This window comes from Trichechus manatus, unplaced genomic scaffold, assembly GCF_000243295.1.
Source record: "Trichechus manatus latirostris isolate Lorelei unplaced genomic scaffold, TriManLat1.0 scaffold00049, whole genome shotgun sequence".
NCBI lineage: Eukaryota > Metazoa > Chordata > Mammalia > Sirenia > Trichechidae > Trichechus > Trichechus manatus.
In genome coordinates this window covers 16,440,870-16,447,654 of record NW_004443985.1, presented here as the reverse complement: position 1 = coordinate 16,447,654, position 6,785 = coordinate 16,440,870, and positions in this window count along the sequence as shown.

The following is a 6,785-nucleotide window of genomic DNA, read 5'->3' as shown; positions in this document are numbered from 1 at the left end:
CAGAAACCATGCAGGCAAGAAGGCAATGGGATGACATATATAATGACCATTCAGGGATTTTTTTTTTGCCATAATTAGGTTGAAGAATCTTTCTGAGTTTTGTTTATTAAAGTGTTCAGAATCTTCTTTCCAGAATTCTTATCTATACAACATCATCTGGCTCCTTCAGTCTTCAACTTCTAGAACTTTTTTCTAGATCAGTTACTACTGGAGCCTTATTCTCCTCTTGCTCCCACGCAGTTTGGAAAAGCAATGGCAGACAGAGAGGTGGGTAAGGATAGGCTTTAAATGATTGGGTTTAAATTTTATATCAATTTGTACTGATTTGTTCCTTAAAAGTCTAATTCTTCTTAGAATATTTCAGCAAAGCCCTGAGATAACATAAAGCTCAAGAGAGGGAAGAGGAACTAGACTCATCTCAGAAGGAGGCTAGGAGTAACATTTGATAATCAGATCATTTTATTTCAGGGCAGAAAATGAGTTTCCTCCAGGACAAACAGAGGAAGTGAAACTTTTAACAACTTTTGGGTTTGAACTTCAGGAAGCCCTAAAAATTCCTGAAAGCATACATTTAAAAAAATTAACATGCATTAGATCAATAGAATAAAAATTTTTTAAAAAACACACTATCATCTCAATAGTTGAAGAAAAAGCATTTGAAAAAATCCAACACCCACTCATAATCAGAACTCTCAACAAACTAGTAATAGAAGATAACTTCCTCAACCTGATAATGGGCATCGATAAAAAAACAAACCCTGCAGTTAACATTGTACTTAAGGCTGAAAGACTGAATTCTTTTCCTGTAAGATTGGGTACAAGGCAAGGATAGGACTACTACCATTTTTATACAACCTTGTACTAAAGTGTCTAGTTAGTGCAACTGAAAAGGAAAAAATTATTATTTTTTTTTAAATTAAGGGCATCTAGATTGGAAAATAAAAAGTAAAGCTGACATAATTCCATGTGAAAAATCTGAAGGAATTCACAAACATTTTACAAGAACTAATAAAGGGCTTTAGTAAGGTCTCAATATACAAAAATTAGTTGTTTCTATATATAAGCAATGAAAAATCAGAAATTGAAAGTAAGAAAACAATTCCCTTCACAGTAACAGCAAAAAGAATAAAATATTTAGGAATTAATTTAACAAAAGACGTGTAAGACTTGTGCACTGAAAACTGTAAAACATCACTGAAAGAAATTAAAGAAGATCTAAATAAATGGAAAGACATTTCTTGTTCACAGATTAGAAGACTCAATATTGTCAAAATGGCCATTCTCATATTGATTCATAAATTCATTGCAAACCAAAAAAAACCAAACCTACTACCGTTGAGTCAATTCCAACTCATAGTGACCCTACAAGACAGAGAAGAACTGCCCCATAGCGTTTCCAAGGAACGGCTGGTGAATTCAAACTGCAGACCTTTTGGTCAGCAGCTGAGCTCTTAACCACTGTGCCACCAGGATTCCTCCCTATCAAAATCTGAGCAAAAAGTCTGGAAAAAATGAGTATATTTGTGTTAGACCTGCTCCTAATTATTGTGGGGTGGTGAAGGACTAGGCTGTAAGTGGAGTCTCCAACTGTCCTCACCAGCCCTGTCAAAAATAGCTCCCCTTTGGCTACCTCCTTGAGCCTAGGACTATGCACACCAGCAGGAAGAGGCCCCATCCTTTGCTAGAAATAGGCTCTATCAGGGCCGTTTGAACAGGGAATTCCACAGTCATAGACTGAATTATGTACCCCCCAAAAAGTGTGTGTCAACTTGGCTAGGTCATTATTCCCTGTATGGTACGATTGTGTATCATTTTGTAATCTGATGTGATTTCCTTACGTATTGTAAACTCTATCATTATGATATAATGAGATGGATTAGTGGCAGTTATACTGATGAGGTCTACAAGATTAGATAGTGTCTTAAACCAATCTCTTTTGAGATATAAAAGAGAGAAGCGAGCAGAGACACAGAGGAAACTCACACCTCTAAGAAAGCAGTGACGGGAGCAGAGCGTGTCCTATGGACCTGAGGTTCCTGTGAGGAGACGCTCCCAGACCAAGAGAAGACTGATGCATCACAAGGACCTTCCTCCAGAGCCAACAGAGAGAGAAAGTCTTCCCTTGGAGCTGACACCCTGCATTTGGACATGTAACCTACTAGACTGTGAGAGAATAAATTTCTCTTTGTTGAAGCTATCCATTTGTGGTATTTCTGTTATAGCAGCACTAAATGACTGAGACACTCATCTACCTGGGGCATGGTCTAGAAGCAGAGGGCGTGGGCCCCAGACGGGCATGTCATCTTGACCTCATAGGCTCCTCACTCAAAAGGGAGCCAAAGAGGTGCCCTCTAAAGTCATGCTTCTCAAACGTTAATATACAAACAAATCACTGGAAATCTTGTTAAAATGTAGATTCCAATTCAGTAAGTTTAAAGTGAAGCCTGATATTCTGCATTTCTAACAAGCTTCCAGGTGATGTCCATGCTGTTGGTCTGTGGACCACACTTTGACTAGCAAGGCTCTAAAACATAGCGCCCAGGTCAGAAGCCCCACTAATCTGGCTCTACAGGAAGAACTCAGCAGTGGAAAGAGAGTGGCATCTATAAGACTGAGAGGTTGCTTTAGAGCTATCAGGCCTTCACTACCTAGGACAGAGCAGCTTAGTGATGGCTGATGGTGAGCAATAGGCAAGTGTTTACAGTACAGGCTTTTGAGGAGCTTAAAGTCTAATGGGCAAGTTAGACATAATAACTAAGTTTAAGACATTGTATAAAAGGAAATAATAGAAGTATACGTGAGGCACATAAGCGACACAGAAGTGGTGATTAAGTCTTTGTTGGAAAAAATGTTTCACAGAAAAGTAATGTCTGAGCAGAGCATTGAGGAGTGAATTGGGTTTTATAGGAAATAAAGAGGGAAAGTGTATTCAGTGCAAAAGGAATAGCATGTCTGTGGCAGATGGTATTTTCCAAAGATATCTACAATATCTAGTCCCATAAAATCTTCTAGAAACTTTCTACTCCCCTATCAAGAGGTGAAATCTAACTCCCTTCTCCTTGAATGTAGGTGGACTTATGGTTGCTTCCACATTACAATGTGGGTAAGTGACAGAGAGGCATGGACAGACACATGCTCTCCCCTCTTCCATCTACTCTCAGCATAACTTTGCCAAGGACGATCGCAACAAGCTGCTTTTTAACTCATGAGTTAAAGACTACCAATTAATCTATAAAAAACACGTGACTCCTTACGGAAGATTTTAAAAGGCTTCTGTTTGGTTTTACTGGGATATTTGCTTTTGGAACCCAGCCACCATGCTGTGAGGAAGCCCAAGCAGCCTATGGAAAGGCCCTGGTGGGGAGGAACTGAGGTCCTCACCATGCCTTCATCTGACCTCCTAGCAGACAACCAACATTAACTGGCCAGCCATGTGAATGAGCCATCTTGAAAGCAGCTCCTCCAGTCTTCAGTGAAATGGTTCCAGGTGACACTGTGTGGAGCAGAATAAGCCATTCCCACTCAGCCCTGACCAAATTTCAGATTCCTGAGCAAAATAAATGATTGTTGCTTTAAACCACGAGCTTTTGGAGTGGTTTGTTATGCAGCCATATATTCCTGGAAGAATATCTAAAAGTAAAGATGTATAAAACAGCCTGGTGTTTTAAATGGTGACACAAATGAAGACATATTTAGGTATAATTTGGCTATTTGAAATAAAAACATAAAAATATGGGAAATGTTAGGAATGTTGAGATTGTGATGGGGAGGGAAAAAAGTTTTGTAACCAAACCATTAATAGTGTAAATGTAATGAAGTTATAATGTGTAGTCAACCATTCTTGAATTAACAATGATTCATGGCTCTGCCAGAAAATGTTATAGATATAAATGTAAATATTTTATATAACACCATTTTCTTGCTAGAAAAAAGTAAATTCTTATTGAAAAGAAAGTACTAATAGTCTGCTATAGTATTCTGTGGATGAAGCCCAGGTAGACAATTTCCAAAAGAAATCAACTTATAGTTTTTCTACCAAAGGCGAAACATGATATAATTTCACAGACAAATTAAAAACCCACTGGTATTTGTTTATAGGGGATTGTTGTTGTTTAGGTGCCATGGGCTCAATTTCGGTTCATAGAGACCCCATGTGACAGAGTAGAACTGCCCCACAGGGTTTTGTAGGCTGTAATCTTTAAGGAAGTAGATCGCCAGGTCTTTCTCCTGGATAAGTCCATATTTTCTTTGACTCTTCTTTAAAGCTGACAACCTTATTTTCCGTGGGTCTGAGGAGTGGTGGGTGCAGGTTAATTTGATAGATGAAGGTTTGGAATGTACTGCATTGATACGCCAAGATTGTTTCCTGGGCACGTGGGTCTCTTTTTTTCTTTTTTATTCTTTTGACCCTAACCTAATGTGTAGTTGTGAAGTAATATCCCGGTGCAGCATGGGAATTTAAATTATGTTTAGCAGCTTGGAATCAGAGATTCCTGGGGTGGAGATAGCAGGTGACAAACATCTCCTTCTGCTCTCAGCTGAACTGACTTCCGGAATATTGTGTTCAGTTCCTGACACCATATTTTAAGAGGAACATAGACAAATTAGAATGTGTTTGGAAGAGAGTTATTTGAATGGTGAGGGAACACAAACCTGTTTCATATTAGGGACAAAAATCAGAAAAGGGAGGTATTTCATGGGACATGTTAGCCATTTTTAAATAATGAAAGAACTTTCCCACAGAGGAGCTGTTGGTCTTGTTCTGTGGTCCCAAAAGCACAACGAGAGAAGGATTGGGAAGCCACTTTGGGGTCAAGAAAGTATAAAGTGTCCAAAGATGGAATCAGCTGTCTGGGAAGGCAAGAAGTCCCCGTCGCTGGAGACATTCAACATTTTTTTTTTCCAAACAATTCCAAATCAGAAGGTGTCTAGACCAGACATCCTCCAAGGTCTTTTTTTTTTTTTTTCACTATTGCCATAACTTTGACCTCCTTCATCACAGGTGCTGTCGAGTCAGTTCTGACTCATAATGACCCTACGTACAACGTAACAAAACACTGCTCAGTCCTGCGCCATCCTCGCAATTGTTACTATGCTTGAGCCCATTGTTGCAGCCACCGTGTCAATCCATCTCGTTGAGGGTTGTCCTCTTTTTCACTGACCCTCTGTTTTACCAAGTATGATGTTCTTCTCCAGGGACTGGCTCCTCCTGATAAAATGTCCAAAGTATACGAGATGAAGTCTTGCCATCCTCGTTTCTAAGGAGCATTCTGGCTGTACTTCTTCCAAGACAGATTTGTTTGTTCTTCTGGCAATCCATGGTATATTCAGTATTCTTTGCCAACATCATAATTCAAAGGCATCAATTCTTCTTTGGTCTTTATTCATTGTTCAGCTTTCCCATGTGTATGAGGTGATTGAAAATACCATGACTTGGGTCAGGCCCACCTTATTCCTCAAACTGACATCTTTGCTTTTTAACACTTTAAAGAAGTCTTTTGCAGCAGATTTGTCCAATGAAATTCATCATTTGATTTCTTTCTTTCTCTTATCTTTTTTTAAACTTTATTGTGCTTTAGGCAAAAATTTACAGCTCAAGTTAATTTCTCATTCAAAAATTTATACATATATTGTTTTATGATATCAGTTGCAATCTCTGCAATGTGACAGCACTTTCCCCCTTCCCACCCTTGTTTCTCCATGTACATTCATGTTTCCCTGTCCTTTCCTGCCTTCTTGTCTTGCTTTTGGGCAGGAGTTGTCCATTTGGTCTTGCATATTTGATTGAACTAAGAAGCACTTTCCTCACGTCTGTTATTGTTTGTTTTATAGGCCTGTCTAATCTTTGCTTGAAAGGTGGACTTTGGAAGTGGCTTCAATTCAGAGTTAGCAGGGCGTCCAGGGGCCAAAGTCTTGGGGGTTCCTCTAGTCTCTGTCAGATCAGTTAGTCTAGTCTTTTTTGGTGAATTTGAATTTTGTTCTACGTTTTTCTCCCTATCTGTCCAGGACTCCGTCAGAGCAGTCGGTGGTGGTAGCTGGGCACCATCTAGTTCTTCTGGGTGTTGTTGGCTGCTGCTTCTGTGGGTGTTGATTGTGGATCCAAGTAAAATGATCTTCAGGGTCTTCCTTACCATCACTTCTGCAAGGCACTAATTGTGCTCCCACATACGCTCATGATATAGCCCATTGTCCTTCTTTTTATTCCTGGCTTCCATAAGTTATGGCATTTCCTGAAGTCTCCAAATCTTATGAAGTCCTTAGAGATGATTTACTTTTAGCTATGCCAACTCCATTTGGCTAAAGGGCCTATGTCATCCCTCATTGATGGGACCCAAATAGTTCTGTGCCGATGTCTCCCTGTGCAAAAGCTGCACCACTGTGTCAAGCCAGCCTTAGTGCCATGGTACTGGTGCCACTTTGCACTGTATCTGTCAGCTCTCTCAATGTGGCAATGCCTGACATCGTCCCTTTTTTGTGTTACATTGTGCAATTGTTGTCAAGTCAGGACCTTAAGATGTTGAACAGATTTTGTAGGCAAGTAGTTACTAGTTTTTAGTCATAGACCTTTTCCCCCTTGGGCTTAAGTAAAATTCTATAGGGTCTGAGTTGGAATAATGTGGGAGGAATCCATTTTATGTTGTGCTTAAAATTGCCTTTATCCAGAATGATGTTCTCATTGTCCTTAAACAAATCTTGTATGCCTCCCATCTCTTTTTACTTAGGGTCAGTTCTTTCCAAGATGCTCCTTGTTCCCTCATTTAATTGTCTTGCTTCTCTCTAAGGGC